At 39.3% G+C, this 17533-nt stretch overlaps 1 protein-coding gene and 1 pseudogene across 6 annotated transcripts in view; one reads left to right on the plus strand and one right to left on the minus strand.

The window, feature by feature from the left end:
* Positions 1–17533, minus strand: part of FNIP1 (folliculin interacting protein 1) — a 155382-nt gene that overhangs the window by 85682 nt on the left and 52167 nt on the right. The gene's annotated exons all lie outside the window — the stretch shown is intronic.
* LOC144322057 (ATP synthase F(0) complex subunit f, mitochondrial pseudogene) lies at positions 10134–10716 on the plus strand (annotated as a pseudogene).

The following is a 17533-nucleotide window of genomic DNA, read 5'->3' on the forward strand; positions in this document are numbered from 1 at the left end:
TACAGAGAGAGAGGCAGAACACAGGCAGAGGGAGAAGCAGGCTCCCTGCAGGGAACCTGATGTAGGACTCGATCCCAGGACCCCCGGATCGCAATCTGAGTCAAAGGCAGATGCTCAACCACTGTGCCACCCAGGTGCCCCCTTCATCCCAAATTCTTGACAGTAAATACCATCCTAGTTTTCTCCCGTCTAATTTTTAGTAAATGTCTGTGTTAGGAATTGATTTACTGAACTGTAGTTTGCCATTATGTGAAGGAAACTATAAAAGAATACACCAACATAGAATGAAAACTAGGAAAGAGGTCTTATAGAAACCAGAAAGACGAGCATTTTAGGGAGAAAGAAATACCATGGCAGTCACTAAGAAGCATCCACTAGTTTCAGAAACAAAGAAATCATTGGTGACCATGGCAAGGACACTTCTAAGGAATAAAAAAATACAACGGGTCAGACTGCAGAGGATTGAAGAGTGAATGGGAACAGAGAAAATAGTGAATTTAAGGTAAGTGTCAAGGAAAGAAAGGAATCATGGAGTGACAGCTATTTTATTAAAAAGGATACATCTATCTTTCTTTCTTTCTTTCTTTCTTTCTTTCTTTCTTTCTTTCTTTCTCTCTCTCTCTCTCTCTCTTTCATCTTTCCCTCCCTTCTTTCCTTCCTTCCTTCCTTCTCTTTTCCTCCCTTCCTCACTCCTTCCCTCCCTCCCTCCCTTCCTGACCAATTTTACCTCAGTGTATCAGTCTTTGGGAGGGGTCATCTCTTTCAAAGTTGTTTTTTCTTTGTTTAAATGAATGTTAAATATGTTAAAATTGTTGCTTCTACCTCATGTTTTTAAAAATTACTTGCAGTTTTTATTAAATAGTTTTCTACTTTAAAAAAAAAGGATACATCTGAATATATTTACATATTGATGACAAAGATTTTGAAGAAGGGAGATGGTGAAGGACAAAGCAAAGCCTCTGAAGAAGTGGAGTTGGATAGCTATAGAGTACAGGTGAAAGGATAAGTCTCCAAAGAAAAGAGAGGACAATCCCTGCACTAGGATGGAAAGAAATGAGGCAAAGATGGACATGGATACAGAAGGAGGTGTAGATATTAAGGTAAAATACTGAGAAAATTCATTCTAAAAGCCCTTAAAGTAGATTGAGAGAAATGAAGGAAAGGTTGTAAAATGGGGAATAGTAGAGAGTAAAAAAGAACAGTGGTAAGGGGAAAAATACACTGACTAGGAAACATAAGGTTTCTGGGTGATGCTGGAAGTCTAAAGGTTTAAAAGACTATAAACATGTACCTGCCACAAACTACACAGTTAGGTTATTTGCTCTAGCGAACACTCCCACTCTTGAACTTGGAACAGACTGAACCAAGGTAAGGATTTTACTTTTTGCTGTTTTTTTATTCTTTTCATTTTGTATATTTTATTTCTTTTTTTAAAAAGGATTTTATTTATTTATTCATGAGAGATACACAGAGAGAGAGAGAGGCAGAGACCCAGGCAGAGGGAGAAGCAGGCTCCACGCAGGGAGCCTGATGTGGGACTCGATCCCAGGTCTCCAGGATCACACCCTGGGCTGTAGGCTGCGCCAAACCGCTGAGCTACCAGGGCTGCCCGTATATTTTATTTCTTTTAAATATTTATTTAAATTCAACGATCCAACATATAACACCCAGTGCTCATCCCATCAAGTGCCCTCCTTAGTGCCCATCACTCAGTCACTCCAGCCCCCCAACCTTCTCCCCTTCTGCAACCCTTTGTTTCCCAGAGTTAGAAGTCTCATGGTTTGTCTAATTTTTCCCCTCTCAGTTCCCTTCCTTTCCTGTATAGTCCCTTTCACTATTTCTTATATTCCACTTATGAGTGAAACCACATGATTGTCTTTCTCTGATTGACTTATTTCACTCAGCATAATGTCCTCCAGTTCCATCCACATCAAAGCAAATGGTGGGTATTCGTCCTTTCTGATGGCTGAGTAAATATATATATATATACCACATCTTCTTTATCCATTCATCTGTCAAAGGACATCATAGCTCCTTCCACACTTTGGCTACTGTGGACATTGCTGCTGTAAATACTGGCGTGCAGATGTTTTACTACATCTGTGTCTTTGGGGTAAATACCCAGTAGTGCAATTCCTGGGTCATGGGGTAGCTCTATTTTTTACTTCTTAAGGAACCTCCACACTGTTTTCCAGAGTGGCTGTACCATCTTGCATTCCCACCAACAGTGCAAGAGGGTTCCCCTTTCTTCCAAGGTAAGGATTTTGATAGGGAGATGGGACAAAAGCAAATGGGAGTCTTGGAAATAAAGCAAAAAGACTGACAAAAATACAGCTGGAATGACAGCAGTATCTAAGCTATTCAGGTGAGAAAGTGAAGGGGGGAAGGTAGCAGATCAGAAGACAATGGAAGCAGTGAGGTCAAAGTGCTGAAATAACATGAAGAGCTATAGTGGGGAGGCAGGGAGATAAGAAAGATAAAATCATAACCATAAGTAGAATACAAGATTTAAGAGATTAGAAGCAGAATAGTTTCTTTATTCATTTATTCAATACAGATAAATACCTACTATGTGCCAAGCACTGCTTAGGACAAGATAAGTAAAAACCTCCTCTGGAAGCAAGAAACACTAGTAGTAAAGGTAAGAAATAAACAGACATGATAATTCCAGAAAAATAGCTGATAAAATAAAGCAAGCAAAATAGGGAATCAATAAACTGTGTGAGATATGGTAGGAAGGGGATGGTGTGTGAGTGAGGTATATTCATTTTGTGCATTGATTGCACAAAATTTTCCAAAAAAGAAAAAAAAAACCTGAAAACATAGGATCTGCTGGATGTGATGTATTTCAACGGACATTGAGCAAGTAGTGGCTGTCATCTCATTCATCCAACACCCTGTGATCGCCAAGACACAAAGAGTAACAGCTAAATCCTTTTGCATCAAAGCAGAAATATTCACAATTCAGCCCTAATCTACCTTTCCAGCTTATGTCACATTACCTATAATATCAACACAGTGATCTTCTCAAAGATGCAAAGATATAGTAGACAATTTCACAATTCTACACCTTTGTACAAGCTAATACTTCTACCAAAATAGCCCCAAACACCATGGCAAAACTCCTATTCATTCTTAAAGATCTAGTTTAAATCTCACCTCCGTGGAAGCCTTTAATTCTGCCAGGAGTTAGTTGCTCACTTCTGAGATTAGACTTACTTTACATTCTAAATCTAATAATATTTTTCACACTGTACTTTATCTGTTTACATGCCAGTTTCTTCCACTATAAAGAAAGTAGGCAAAGCTTACTCCTCTTTGAATTCCTAGATCTGAGTACATTAAAGAAGTAAAACTATATAACCCCAAATAAAGGTTAACACTACAGGAACTAGACAAATTGTTTCATGAGTATATAAATTGAATTATCACAGTCCACAATATGAAACAAGTAAACTTTACTTAAAAAACTAAAAATGCATGTCCATCAACTGATGAATAAATTTTAAAAAATGGCAAAAAAAAATATAAAGACGGGGGCGGGGCAAGATGGCAGAGGAGTAGGGTCCCCAAGTCACCTGTCCCCACCAACTTCCCTAGGTAACTTTCAAACAATCCTGAAAACCTACGAATCTGACCTGAGATTTAAAGAGAGAACAGCTGGAACGCTACGGAGAGAAGAGTTTGCACTTCAAACAAGGTAGGGAGGTGGAAAACAATAAAAAAGAATCAAGTGGAGGAGGAGTCCCGGAGAAACAGGCCCCCAGGACAGGAAAGCCAGTCCGGAGAAGCAGAGGACGTGCACGTGGGGGGAGAGCGCCCCACACCCCGGTGGGCCGAGCTTGGTTAAAGGGCTGGAGTGCGCCCAGCGGGGAGAAGCTGGTCGGTCAGGCAGGGGTTCTAGGCAGAGGGGGCTGCGCCCTGCCGCCTTCGGGAGCTGCGGCCCGGGAGCATGATTCCAGCAGTGCAGGCCCCGGAGCCCAGGGCGCCGGGGACACACCCCAGGATCCTGCGCTCCCCCCCGGGACAGGGAGGAGGGGAGGGCCCAGGACAGCTAGGACGAGGATGCTCCTGCCACCACCGGCACCCCCAAGCTGTGCAGGTAAGTGCCCTCCGCCCCCGGAGCATCCAGGCCAGTGCTGACAGGGAGCTGTGGTAGATACTGCAGGAGCTGACTCTAGAGCTGGAAGGCTGGTCCCCCGCCAGTGCGGTTGTTTCTCCTGGTGTCACCCTGTGCCTGGGACGGAGCAGGGACGCCATGGAACAGGGGCCTCACGGGGAAAACAGCTCCCACTGAGCCATGCACCTGGCAGGGGGCGGGAGAGCTCCCCCAGGTACACACACCTGAGAATCAGCACAGCAAGCCCCTGCCCCAAAGACCAGCTGGAAGGACGGGGAAAAGAGCAAGTTCTTGACCCAGCAGCACTGGAAAGCTCCAAGGGAAGTCAAGGGATTTACAGTATATAGAAAGAATACCCCTGTTTTTTCTTTTTCTTTCCTTTTTCCAGTACAACTTGTCTTTAGCCACTCTGCACTGAGAAAAATGACTAGAAAGACTCACCACAAAACAAAGAATCAGAAACAGTACTCTCTCCCACAGAGTTACAGAATTTGGATTACAATTCGATGTCAGAAAGCCAATTCAGAAGCACAATTATAAAGCTACTGGTAGCTCTGGAAAACATAAAGGATTCAAGAGACTTCATGACTACAGAATTTTGATCTAATCAGGCTGAAATTAAAAATCAATTAAATGAGAAGCAATCCAAACCGGAGGTCCTAATGATGAGGGTTAATGAGGAAGAAGAAAGAATGAGTAACATAGAAGACAAGTTGATGGCAAGGAAAGAAGCTGAGGAAAAAAGAGAAAAACAATTAAAAGACCATGAGGAAAGGTTAAGAGAAATAAATGACAGTCTCAGAAGGGAAAATCTACATTTAATTGGGGTTCCAGAGGGTGCCGAGAGGACAGAGGACCAGAAAGCATAGTTGAACAAATCACAGCTGAGAACTTCCCTAATTTGGGGAGGGAAACAGATACTGAGATCCAGGAGATACAGAGGTCCCCCGCTAAAATCAATAAAAACCGTTCAACACCTGGACATTTAATAATGAAACTTGCAAATTCCAAAGAGACACAGAAAATCCTTAAAGCAGCAAGAGACAAGAGATCCCTAACTTATATGGGGAGAAATATTAGATTAACAGCAGACCTCTCCACAGAGACCTGGCAGGCCAGAAAGGGCTGGCAGGATATATTCAGGGTCCTAAATGAGAAGAACATGCAGCCAAGAATATTCTATCTAGCAAGGCTCATTCAGAAGAGAAGGAGAGATAAAGAGCTTCCAAGATAGGAAGAAACTGAAAGAATATGTGACCACCAAACCAGCTTTGCAAGAAATATTAAGGGGGTCTCTGTAAAAAAAGAGGAAGTCCAAAAAAATAATCCACAAAAACAGGGACTGAATAGGAATTACGATGACACTAAATTCATATCTTTCAATAGTTAATTCTGAACGTGAGTGGACTTAATGACCCCATCAAAAGGCGCAGGGTTTCAGACTGGATAAAAAAAGCAAGACCCATCTATTTGCTGTCTACAAGAGACTCATTTTAGACCTAAGGACACCTCCAGCCTGAAAATGAAAGGTTGGAGAACCATTTACCACTCAAATGGTCCTCAAAAGAAAGCAGGGATAGCAATCCTCGTATCAGATAAATTAAAGTTTATGCCAAAGACTGTAGTAAGAGAAGAAGAGGGACACTATATCATACTTAAAGGATCTATCCAACAAGAGGACCTAACAATCATGAATATTTATGCCCCTAATGTGGGAACTGTCAAATATATCAATCAATCAATAACCAAAGTAAAGACATACTTAGATAATAATACACTAATACTGGGAGACTTCAACACGGAGCTTTCTGCAAATGACAGATCTTCTAAGCACAACATCACCAAAGAAACAAGACCTTTAAATGATACACTGGACCAAATGGTTTTCACATATATTTACAGAACTTTACATCCGAACGCAACTGAATACACATTCTTCTCAAGTGCACATGGAACTTTCTCCAGAATAGACCACAACCTGGGTCACAAATCAGGTCTCAACTGATACCAAAAGACTGGGATTGTCCCCTGCATATTTCCAGACCATAATGCTTTGGAACTTGGAACTCAGTCACAAGAAGAAATATGGAAGAAACTCAAACACGTGGAGGTTAAAGAGCATCCTGCTAAAAAATGAAAGAGTCAACCAGGAAATTAGAGAAGAATTAAAAAGATTCATGGAAACTAATGAGAATGAAGATACAACCGTTCAAAATCTTTGGGATACAGCAAAAGCAGTCCTAAGAAGGAAATACATTGCAATACAAGCATCCCTCAAAAAATTGGAAAAAACTCAAATACACAAGCGAACCTCGCACCTAAAGGAACTGGAGAAAGAACAGCAAATAAAACCTACACCAAACAGAAGAAGAGGGTTAATAAAGATTCGAGCAGAACTCAATGAAATAGAGACCAGAACTGTAGAACAGATCAACAAAACCAGGAGTTGGTTCTTTGAAAGAATAAGATAGATAAACCATTAGCCACCCTTATTAAAAACAAAAGAGAAAAGACTCTAATTAATAAAATCACGAATGAAAAAAGGAGAGATCACAACCAATACCAAGGAAATACAAACGATTTTAAAAACATATTATGAGCACTCTATGCCAATAAATTAGGAAAATTGACAGATTTCTGGAAAACCACAAACTACCAAAACTGGAACAGGAAGAAACAGAAAATCTGAACAGACCAAACACCAGGGAGGAAATTGAAGCAGTCATCAAAAACCTCCCAAGACACAAAAGTCCAGGGCCAGATGGCTTCGCAGGGGAATTCTATTAATCATTTAAAGAAGAAACAATCACCTCAATTCCAGAACCAGACAAAGTCTCCACCAAAAAGGAGAATTATAGGCCAATATCCCTGATGAACAAAGATGCAAAAATTCTAAACAAGATACTAGCCAAGAGGATCCAATAGTATACATTAAGAAGATTATTCACCATGAGCAAGTGGGATTTAGCCCCAGGATACAAGGCTGGTTCAACACCTGTAAAGCAATCAACGTGATAGATCACACCAACAAGAGAAAAAACAAGAACCATATGATCTTCTCAACAGATGCAGAGAAAGCATTTAACAAAATACAGTATCCATTCCTGATCAAAACTATTCAGAGTGTAGGGACAGAAGAAACATTCCACATCATCTTAAAAACCATCTATGAAAAGCCCACAGCAAATATCATTCTCAATGGGGAAGCACTGGGAGCCTTTCCTCTAAGATCAGGAACACGACATGGATATCCACTCTCACCACTGCTATTCAACATTGTATTAGAAGTGCCAGCCTCAGCAATCAGGCAACAAAAAGAAATAAAGGCATTCAAATTGGCAAAGAAGAGGTCAAACTCTCCCTCTTTGCAGATGACATGATACTCTACATAGAAAACCCAAAAGACTCCACCCCAAGATTGCTAGAACTCATACAGCAATTCAGCAGTGTGGCAGGATACAAAATCAATGCACAGAAATCAGTGGCATTTCTACACACTAACAATGAGACTGAAGAAAGAGAAATTAAGGAGTCAATTCCATTTACAGTTGCACCCAAAAGCATAAGATACCTAGCAATAAACCTAAAAGAGGTAAAGGATCTATACCCTAAAAACTACAGAACACTTCTGAAAGAAATTGAGGAAGACACAAAGAGATGGAAAAATATTCCATGCTCATGGATTGGAAGAATATTATGAAAATGTCAATGCTACCCAGGGCAATTTACACATTTAATGCAATCTCTATCAAAATACCATGGACTTTGTTCAGAGAATTGGAACAAATTATTTTACGATTTGTGTGGAATCAGAAAAGACCCTGAATAGCCAGGGGAATATTGAAAAAGAAAACCAGAGCCGGGGGCATCACAATGCCAGATTTCAAGTTGTACTACAAAGCTGTGATCATCAAGACAGTGTGGTACTGGCACAAAAACAGACACACAGATCAATGGAACAGAAGAGAGAACCCAGAAATGGCCCCTCAACTCTATTGTCAACTAATATTCGACAAAGTAGGAAAGACTATCCACTGTAAAAAGGACAGTCTCTTCAATAAATGGTCCTGGGAAAATTGGACAGTCACATGCAGAAGAATGAAACTAGACCATTCTCTTACACCAAACACAAAGATAAACTCAAAATGGATGAAAGACCTAATGTAAGACAAGAATCCATCAAAATCCTAGAGGAGAACACAGGCAACACCCTTTTTGAACTTGGCCACAGCAACTTCTTGCAAAAAACATCTATGAAGGCAAGGGAAACAAAAGCAAAAATGAACTATTGAGACTTAAGATAAAAAGCTCCTGCATAGCAAAAGCAACAGTCAACAAAACTAAAAGACAACCTACAGAATGGGAAAAGATATTTGCAAATGGCATATCAGATAAAGGGCTAGTATCCAAGATCTATAAAGAACTTATTAAACTCAACAGCAAAGAATCAAACAATCCAATCATGAAATGGGCAAAAGACGAACAAAAATTTCACAGAGGAAGACATAGACACGGCCAACAAGCACATGAGAAAATGCTCCGCATCCCTTGCCATCAGGGAAATACAAATCAAAACCACAATGAGATACCATCTCACACCAGTAAGAATGGTGAAAATTAACAAGACGGGAAACAACAAATGTTGGAGAGGATGTGGAGAAAGGGGAAGAACCCTCTTGCACTGTTGGTAGGAATGTGAACTTGTACAGCCACTCTGGAAAACTGTGGAGGTTCCTCAAAGAGTTAAAAATAGAACTGCCCTACATCCCAGCAATTGCACTGTTGGAGATTTACCCCAAAGATCAGATGCAGTGAAACGGTAGGACACCTGCACCCCGATGTTGACAGGAGCAATGTCCACAATAGCCAAACTGTGGAAGGAGCCTCGGTGTCCATCAAAAGATGAATGGATAAAGAAGCTGTGGTGTATGTATACAATGGAAATACTCACCATTTGCTTCAATGTGGATGGAACTGGAGGCATCATGCTGAAGTACAAACATTATATGATCTCATTCATTTGGGGAATATAAAAAATAGTGAAAGGGAATAGAGGGGAAAGCAGAGAAAATGAGTGGGAAATATCAGTGAGGGTGACAGAACATGAGAGACACCTAACTCTGGGAAAAGAACAAGGGGTGGTGGAAAAAGGAGGTAGTGGGGGATTGGAGTGACTGCATAACAGGCACCGAAGGGGGCACTTGACGGGATGAGCACTGGGTGTTATGCTATATGTTGGCAAATCGAACTCCAATAAAAAAAAAAAAAAATACCAAAAAAAAAGCTGGTTACTTAATTTTTGGGTTTACATTATATACACATATATATATATATATATAAAGCCATAAAGCAAATATTATATGGCTATGAAAAGGATAGAAACTACAACACGGATGAACTCTGACAACATAATGCTAAGTGAAAAAAGCCAGATACAAAACAACACATTACCATATGACCCCATTTATATGACCTATCCGGAATAAACAAATCCATTGTGACAGAAAGCAAATTAGTGGCTGCCCAGGAGAGGCTGGGAAATTGGAGAGGGCATTTACAGCAGTAAGTACTGGGTTTCTTTTAAGGGTGATAAAACGTTCTGGAATTAGGCTGTGGTGATGGCTGCAGAATTTTGTGACTCTACTGAAAAACCACTGAGTTGGAAATTTTAAAAAGGTGAATTTTATAGCATGTTTCTCCCATAGTTATTTAAGCATTTGGGGTTTTTTGTTTTGTCCTTTTTTTTTATAAAGATTTTATTTATTTATTCATGAGAGACACAGAGAGAGAGGCAGAGAAGAGACATACACAGAGGGAAAAGCAGGCTCCCCATGGGAAGCCCAATTAGGGACTCGATCCTGGGACCCAGGGATCATGCCCTGAGCTGAAGGCAACCCACTGAGCCACCCAGGTGTCCAGATTTAAACATTTGTAAAGCATTCTCTTTAATTCAAAGTAAGATTGTATGTAAAAATTAAATCCTAAAGTTTCTACAAAAAAGTAGGAGAGTATCTCTATGCAACCTTGTGGTATACAAAGATTTCTTAAATAAGACACAAAAGTTACTAATCATAAAAGAAAAAAATTGGTACACTGAACTATATCACAATTTAAAACCTGTATATAAAAGAAAAGGTCGAGAGCGGACACCCAGGACTCCAAGATGGCTTCGCCCGTACCAGTGAAGGAAAAGAAGCTCATGGAGGTGAAACTAGGAGAGCTGCCAGGCTGGATACTGATGCAGGATTTCACCCCTAAGGGCATTGCTGGAGCATTTCAAAGAGGTTACTACCGGTATTACAACAAGTATATCAATGTGAAGAAAGGGGGCGTTGCTGGGATTTCTATGGTGCTGGCTGCTTATGTGCTTTTCAACTACTGTCATTCTTACAAGGAGCTCAAACATGAACGGCTACGCAAGTACCACTGAAGAGGGCCCAGCGTGGAAGCACATTTGGCATTCCTGACCATGACTTTTGCCTGACATCCTTGAATCCTTCCATTGCTTAATTCACAATTAATATCCAATAAAAGTTGACTGGTAAAAAATAAATAAATAAATAATAAAAGAAAAGGTCTTTAAAAAAAAAAAAAAAGGCCAGCCAAAAACTGGAAAAAATATCTGAAACATATATAACTGACAAAAGGATTTGTAAACAGCCTGTACAAAGAACTCCTACAAAGCAAAAAAATAATGCAATTTTAAAATGTGATTAAAAGACAGGAGCATTTCACATATGGATATAAGTGAATAATAAATGATCAAAAGCACAAGGAAAAGATGCTATCAGTATCAACCATCAGAGAAATGCAAATTAAAACCCTTCCACAACCACTATAATAACTAAAATTTAAAAGAATACACCAGTTGATGGCAAGAATATGAAGCACTTGGAATTCTCATACATTGATGGTAGGAGTGTAAAAGGAATACAATCATTTTGTAAAATTATTTGGCAGCTATGACCCAGCAATTATTCTCATAGATAGCTGACAACAGAAATAAATAAATAAATATTCATAGAAATGTCTTCTCCAGCTTTATTCATCAAAGGAAAAAAATTGGGACAGCTTAAATGTCCATTAATGGGAGAATAGATAAACTATATACACTTCAATACCGAACTACAACTAAAAAATTTCAAGGAATGAACTACTGAAAACACAATAACAAAGATGAACTCGAAAATCTTAAGAGAAAAAAAATCCAAACACAAAAGCTTACACATCATTAATTTCATGTATATGTAGTTCTAGAACAGGTAAAACTTTCTATGCTGATAGAAATCAAAACAGTGATTAGTCAGAGGTGAGGGGAATGGACTAGGAACATGTATAAAGGAAATTTCTGGAGTAACTGAAATATTCTGGATCTTTATTGGGTTTTAGTTAAATTGGTGTATGTATACATTTTTCAAAATTCATTAAATTGTACACTTCAAATATGCATTTTATGTAAATTGTTCCTCAATTTTTAAAAAGGAGACCATTTAAAAATAACAAAAATAAATTTAAAAATTAAAAAGGAGGGCAGCCCCAGTGGCTCAGCGGTTTAGCGCCGCCTTCAGCCTGGGGTGTGATCCTAGAGACCAGGAATGGAGTCCCACATCAGGCTCCCTGCATGGAGCCTGCTTCTCCCTCTGCCTGTGTTCTCCGCTTCTCTCTCTCTCTGTGTCTCTCATGAATAAATAAATAAAATCTTTAAAATTAAAAAGGAGAGAACTGTAGGGAAAAAATAACACTGCATGTAAACAAACTATGTATTTAGATTATAGACATCTCATTAAAACATATTAAACATTTACCACACTCAAAGCACAATGCCAGGTGTTGGGAATATTTCTGTCATCACACTCTTTATCTATATATTCTCTGACTTAAAAGCATTCATTCAGCATGAAAAGAAAACAGCACTATGCCATGAGAAGACTGAGTCTAATAGAAAATAAGCAATTTCTCAATGTGATATAGACTATGGCCAAATAACACAATCTAAACAGGAGGTTTACAGAGGGAGGTCTATAAGGATTCACTAAGGAGTAATAATAAATGATACACGATAAATAACAAAAGTTAATACACATTATCTATTGTGTACCAGTTACTGTTCTAAGTGCACTCGCTTATATGTGTTGATTCATTTATTCTTCAAAATATTAATTCATCTGATCTTCGTAACAACTCCATTTCTCTTTCATAGGTGAGAAAACTAAGACGGGGAGAGATTAAGTAAACCTGCCCAAAATAACAGTGCTACCTACCAAAAATGGCGAAGCTGGGTTTAGATTCCAGATTATATGTCTCTAGAGCCCAGGATTTTAATGCTTATTCTGTACTATTAATTAAGCAGGAAGTACTACTTAAAGCCAATCATTCTCTTCCCCAAAAGAAGAAAACAGCATGTGTTGTAATTCTTACTGACTCCAGCTCAGGAGTGTGCAGTGAAGTAACAAGCAGAGTTACAAAGGCAGGCTGGTGCCAGATCAAAACTCAAAAGCATTTGGCACAAACACAAAGGAACATCATCATTCATTCAGGTAATCAGTAAACAAGAGTGTTGAACAATAGGTGACAAGATCATTTACGCATTTTAGAAAATCATGTTGACAGAAATTTGGAGGAGCGACAAGAGTGGGAAGTTCAGAGGTAAGAATAATGTTATAAACTGAACCAAAGAACAGCTCTGAAAACAGAAAGAACGGGACAGAGCTAGATATTACTTACAAGAGAGAGAGAGCATCTGAGAGACTGTATACTGGGAATGAGGGAAGAGGATGGCAGACTCCCAGCTTTCCAATATAATGAAAATATATACCATTAACCAAGGTAGAGAATAAAGGAGGGAAGCAAATTTGAGATAGGGGTGTTAACAGTTTAAGGGGCCTGAAACACAGCTGCAGAAAAATATCCTAAAGATTGATGAAAAATTTGTCTGCAGCACATGAGAAAAGTTGAGAGTAGAGTTATTAGACACAGAGTTATTGACACATAGTTGGCAGTGAAATCATTCATGGAAAACAGATAAAGAGAGAAAAGAGGGGTGCTGGGTGGCACAGTCGGCTGGACTCCAACTCTTGTTTTCGGCTCAGGTCATGATCTCAGGGTCCTGGGGTTGAGCCCCATGTTGGCCTTCAAGCTCTACATGGAGTCAGCTTAGGATTCTCTCTTTCTCCCTCTCCCTCTGCCCCTCACACTCATGCTGGCTCTCTCTCTCTCTCTCAAATAAATAAATCAAATCTTAAAAAAAAAAAAAAAAGAAAAGAAAACAAAGTGAAGAACCAATAAACTAGAATCTTAGGACATGGTAATATTTCCAGGACAGAGAGAAAAGAAACAGAGAAACCAAGGAAGATTAGTAGAGATAGACCATAAGAAAGAAAAGAGAAAACCTATGGTAAAATGTTACTTCAAAAGTCAAGGAAGACTTTTTTAAAAATAAGTAAAAGGGCAGCCCCAGTGGCTCAGTGGTTTAGTGCCGCCTTCAGCCCAGGGCCTGATCCTGGAGATCCGGGATCGAGTCCCATGTCAGGCTCCCTGCATGGAGCTGGCTCCTCAGTCTGCCTATGTCTCTGCCTCTCTCTCTCTGTCTCTCTCTCTCTCTGTCTCTTATGAATAAATAAAAAATCTTTAAAAAATAAAAGAATAATAAAAATAAGTAAAAAAAAGGTAAGCAAGAAAAAATGAAGAAAGGAATACTGTGCAGTGCCAAAAGCCAAAATTTATAAACACTAAAAGTGTCCAAGGGATTTGACAATGTGGCAATCCTTGGTACTCTTGCAAGAACCATTTCAGAGGCAATGGCAATGGAATGAAGGGAAAAGAGCTGAGAGAGTGAAACAGTGCTATTTGGAAAAATTTCCCTGTGAAATGGGGAGAAAAAGAAATAATGTGATCAAAAAAAAAAAAAAAAGAAAGAAACAATGTGATCATATAATCCATCTACATTGCAGAGTTTTGAAAGTAAAGGGGGACCCTAAACACACAGGGGTAAATTGAAATTTTCTTGGACAACCAAGGTCTATGGTCATCCCAGACAGGTAGAAGAAGCTACAGGAAGCTTTCTCTAAAGGAAAAAGAAAAGCATACACAGATAAAAGATATACAGATATATCTTCATACATATTTTTATATGTATATATCCTTTCATTTATCTACCTATCTATCCAAAAAAGGGCATATACTTAAATGTATCTATTTATAAACTGATGGGAAAGTGTCAGAGAAACAGTATAAAACAACCAAAAAGAATTGTTGGACTAAGAGCCCAGACAAGTTAGGACACAGTACCCTGGGAAAGGCTAACGAACTATGAAATGCACTTGCTAAGGCAGGTGCCTTAGCACCTTACACTTGATCACTTCTATTTTTTCTAAAAAGTAGAAATCAAGCATGTACTACCTAAATATATATGAAATGTATGACCTGAACTCAGGTACAAGTTGGTTGTGAGAGATAAAGGTCTGACAGAGTCATCAAAGACAATGTGGGAAGATGCTAACCTGAGGGAAAGCATAAGCTAAAGTACTGTCAAGCCAGCCGGGATGAAAATCATCAATCTGTGATAGGACTGATTTTCTGTACTATCACAAGGGAGGCTAGGCCTGGAAGGGACAAAAGTAGACAGTGTATTTAAGAGGAGATTTTCTGAGTAACTGCAATAGAAAAATAGGAACAAGGCTGTCAAGAGTGATATCAAGAAAGAAGGTCTGGACTTACTAGCACAGGAAACACGGTCAGAATGGAGGTGATGGGAGAAAAGGAAGGGGGAAAAAACAAAAAAACAGACATCTTAAGTTAGAGATCAAGTTTATATGAAAGATCAAAGGATATGAAGTTATGGTCAGAATGGGAGGATCCCAGAAAGAGAGCAGAGTGAGCTCATAGTTAGACTCAAGGTCTAGTCAAGAACAGATCAAGGTAGAGAGCAAGAGAAGGCACTGTGAAGTCAGAATGTTAGATGTGTGGGTTGCATAAGATGGTGATACAAAATAATCTGGAAAGAAACACTATCACCTAAATGTCAAAGTTCTTCAAGAATACTAGGGAACCATCTGGTAGAAGATCCTCAGTGGATGGCAACAAAAAAATAGAGCAAACTGTTGTACTATGGCAAAGGCCTCAGAAGAGGTTTTAATGAGAGGCAAGAACAGTCTCCAAGCAATAGTAGGGGCCAAGTTTCTACAGTTAGTGTGCAGTAGAGCGTGGAAAAAGCAGCATACTGTACTGAAAGGGCAAAAGAAGGAATTATGGACTGTAAAGGCAGAAAGGTGGAAAATTGTGAAGAAAGTGAAAACATAAGGAATTCTAAATTGTGCAGAGAAAAGGCACCATAAGCATTATTAGATGGAGAAGGCAAGGTTGGAGACATAAAGAAGGCTCAAGACTTGCAGGGCTCAGATTGTGGGATATGCCTTATTAAGAACAGAGACAGAACAACACAGCTTTATATTTAAATAGAAATCGTGTGTGAAGTTGACTTGGTCTGACTAGAGAGGTTCTTACCACCAATCACCGTTAGAAAAAGAAAAAGAAAAAGAAAAAGAAAAAGAAAAAGGAAAAAGGAAAAAGGAAAAGGAAGAAAGAAAAAAAGAAGAAAAAGCTAGTCAAAAGTTATCTGGGGGGCAGCCCGGGTGGCTCAGCAGTTTGGCACCTGCCTTTGGCCCAGGGCGTGATCCTGGAGACCTGGGATCTAGTCCCACATCGGGCTCCCTGCATGGAGCCTGCTTCTCCCTCTGCTGTGTCTCTGCCTCTCTCTCTCTCTCTCTGTGTGTCTCTCATGAATGAATAAATAAAATCTTTAAAAAAAAAAAAGTTATCTGGGAAGGGATCTATACTTCTGAGGAGTATCTCTAAAATGGAGGGAGGTTACTGATAAAGCTTTGATTCCCTTTATCTTGCCATGGAAAAAAGTTGTGAATCTTGAAACTTAAAGACACAATTAATTGAAATTTACTAGATAAATCTGTTAGCAAAAAGTTGCCTAACAAACTAATTCTGTTTGAAATATACTTGAAGTTGTGCCTGGGTGGCTGAGTCAGTTAACGGCTCAGGTCATGATCTCACCATCCTGGGATACAGCCCCACATCAGGTTCCCCACTCAGCATGGAGTCTGCTTCTCCCTCTCCTTCTGCTCCTCCCCCCACTTGTGTTCTGTCTCTCTCTCAAATAAATTAATAAAATCTAGGGAAAAAAGAAGTATACTAGGGAACATGATATTAAACAACAAGAATAATCCCAAGTGACTCCTTTAATAGGCAATTTTAAATGGTAATAATAACCCTAAATTTATTCATTTTTCAAATGAAAGAAGAGAAAGAAAAGCAAAAATGACCTACCTAAAGTCAATGTTCTGGTTAGGCTGGTTGATTGTGCCTCTTTCTTTCACTCCCATCTCTATTTTCCACTGGTATTCACTTTTCACTCAGCACACAAAAAGTATAGCATAATGCATTATTATACCAAAACCTAATCTTCTGATATCTAATCCACCATGCTTTCTACTTCATTGGGTTGCCTCTTTTTGTCAAAATTGAGGACATAACTAAGCCAAATCATTAACAGTGGTAAGGACAGCATCACCATTCACAAAAATTATATACTACAGCAAACCTTCCTTAGTATTAAGCTACTTGGTCAGCTTAATATTAACTTACACATTAGTAAGGAGACAGCTGGGTGGCTCAGTCACAGTAAAGCATCTGCCTTCAGCTCAGGTCATAATCTCAAGGTCCTGGGATCGAGCCCTGAGCTCCAAGACAGGCTCCCTGCTAAACAGGAAGCCTGTTTCTCCCATTCCTCCCTGCTCATGCTCTGTCGCTCTCTCTCCTTCTCTCAAATAAATAAATGAAACCTTTAAAAAATATATACATTAGTAAGAATACTCAGTGATGAACCATAAACTATTTTAACTCTACACAGATGTTATTTATAGTTTATGTCAGCTTATCTGCTCTGCATGTTTTTTATCTGATACCTTCAAAGAATGCTAATAGAAAATAAACATACTGGAATAGACACTTCCCTTAACACACTGACACTGCAGTTCAGAGACCATGTAAATTCCTGTAACACATTACTGGCTTTTTTTTTTTTTTTTTTTTTAAGATTTTATTTATTTATTCATGAGAGACAGAGAGAGAGAGAGATAGGCAGAGACACAGGCAGAGAGAGAAGCAGGCTCCATGCAGGAAGCCTGATGTGGGACTCGATCCCGGGACTCTAGGATCACTCCCTGGGCATGAAAGGAGGTGCCCAACTGCTAAGCCACCCAGGCGTCCCATTACTGGCTTTTAAATCAGGGGTAAATCATATATTCTCAATGAGAGCAAGATGGCTTCCAAAGAGGGTTGGGGGAAGGAGACAAAACAATATTAGATATTACAATGGATGTGGCCTTTCAAAGGGCCACAATA

Source organism: Canis aureus, chromosome 10 (genome assembly GCF_053574225.1).
Source record: "Canis aureus isolate CA01 chromosome 10, VMU_Caureus_v.1.0, whole genome shotgun sequence".
In the NCBI taxonomy this organism is placed as follows: Eukaryota; Metazoa; Chordata; class Mammalia; order Carnivora; family Canidae; genus Canis; species Canis aureus.